This window comes from Sebastes fasciatus, chromosome 11, assembly GCF_043250625.1.
Source record: "Sebastes fasciatus isolate fSebFas1 chromosome 11, fSebFas1.pri, whole genome shotgun sequence".
Taxonomy (NCBI): domain Eukaryota; kingdom Metazoa; phylum Chordata; class Actinopteri; order Perciformes; family Sebastidae; genus Sebastes; species Sebastes fasciatus.
This window is the reverse complement of record NC_133805.1, coordinates 2,431,491-2,433,606: the sequence shown is the minus strand read 5'-3', so window position 1 is coordinate 2,433,606 and position 2,116 is coordinate 2,431,491.

Below are 2,116 nucleotides of genomic sequence, written 5' to 3'. Positions count from 1 at the left end.
CAGTGTAGGTTTGGTATTCCTGCTGTTTACCATGAACCCCCCCACTCTCTCCCTCCCTCTCTTATCTACTGTCGTCTGTCTGTCCCCTCAAACCCCCCCAAACCCACCCGGCCCACACCGACCGACATCAAACGCTCCTTTGAAACAGGACGGCCTTTCTCTGTGTGTGTGTGTGTATGTGTGTGTGTGTGTGTGTGTGTGTGTGTGTGTGTGTGTGTGTGTGTGTGTGTGGAGGGGGGGATTTGAAGGCGTTTCCATACCATACTAGTAAAGACCTTTTTTTTTTTCTCTTCATAATTTACTCTGGTGTAAAAACAGAGGTGGATTCCGGTTAGAAAGCCACAGAGGATGTCAAGATCTGAACAGGTTTATGAACAAACTCTGCATGGGGATCACGTCACAGCTAATACAGAGATAATAAAGTGCCCTAAAACGATGAATTCTACGTTAAACTTTCATATTTTAATGGTAATTAAATGATCCTAGTAAAGAAAATAAACACATGATTATAAAGCCACACTGTGAGACGATTCCAGTTAAATAAAAGATAAATAAAGTTGTCATGAACAGGAAACACATTTTGAGTTGTGTTGTGTTGAGAAGTAGTTTTTTAATCTTTCAGAATAAAAGTCTGGAATATGACGCAGATAGAAACACATCTGTCGTCGTGTGTGTTTCCAGTTGACCTTTCCACTCATTCATTCTCAGCAACATGTTAAAGTTAATAATTTAAAGCGTTGTTTCGTGTCTCTGTGTGTGTGTGTGTGTGTGTGTGTGTGTGTGTTAGTGTTGGATCGGGTGTGAAAGCGGTTGCGAGTGTGTAAATGTAAATGCTGCATGTGAATGTGAAGCTGCAGACAAAGACAGAGCTGCTTTTGTTCTTCTCCATGACAGAAAAGGCCTCTGCAGCTCCTGAAATGGCGGCCGGCCTTCACTCACAGCGAGGCTGAACGCGTTGGGGGCGGGGAGGACCGAAAGCCCGGGACGGAGCCGGAGCTCAGGACCGGATCTGGATTCTGATCTGGTTTCAGGTTTTTCTGCTTTGACATGAGCTCGTTTATCATCCCGAGGGTCGCAGACATCCAGTCTTCTGGATGAATTCAGCCTGAACAGCTCAACTCAGATTACTGATGAGTTTGACTGGAATCAGAGATGAAAACGAGAGTTTCTCACCTCGGCGTCACGCCGTGATGTCACATGATGTCACCGCGCTGAGGAAACTCACTGAAAAGTAACTGAGTACATTTACAAATATAAAGTTACTTGAACTTTACTTGAGTATTTCCAGTTTCTGCTACTTTATACATCTGCTCCTCTACATCTCTTAGGGAAGTATTGTACTTTTTACTACATTTATGTGACAGCTGTAGTTCCTTCCCGTCCAGGTAAAACCAGATGTCTCCAGATGTGTTGATGTTGAATGTTTGAGATAAACTGAAGGATGAAGAGTAAATCCTCCTCCTCGTCCTCCTCCTGAAGCTAAATAAACTCGTTAAAAAGCCTCTCGGATCAGCTGGAAATACATCGTCTCAAAGCTGAAAACAGGGCTGTCTCTTTGTGGTTGTTTTGTGTCTCTTTCTAGTTGTTTTGTGTCTCTTTGTGGTTGTTTTGTGTCTCTTTCTAGTTGTTTTGTGTCTCTTTGTGGTTGTTTTGTGTCTCTTTCTGGTTGTTTTGTGTCTCTTTGTGGTTGTTTTGTGTCTCTTTCTAGTTGTTTTGTGTCTCTTTGTAGCTATTTTGTGTTTTTTTGTAGCTGTTTTGTGTCTCTTTGAAGTTGCTTTGTGTCTCGTTGTAGTTATTTGTAGTTGTTGGAGTCTTTGTAGTTATATTGTGTCTCTCTGTGGCTGTTTTTTTTCACTTTGTAATTGTTTTGTGTCTCTGTGTGGTTGTTTCATGTCTCTTTGCGGTTGTTTTTTTGTCTCTTTGTAGATATCTTGTGTCTCTTTGTGGTTGTTTTATGTCTCTTTGTAGTTGTTTTGTGTCTTTTGTAGTTGTTTTGTGTCTCTGTGGTTGTTTTGTGTCTCTTTGTAGTTGTTTTGTGTCTCTGTGGTTGTTTTGTGTCTCTTTGCAGTTGTTTTGTGTCTCTTTGTAGTTGTTTTGTGTCTCTGTGGTTGTTTTG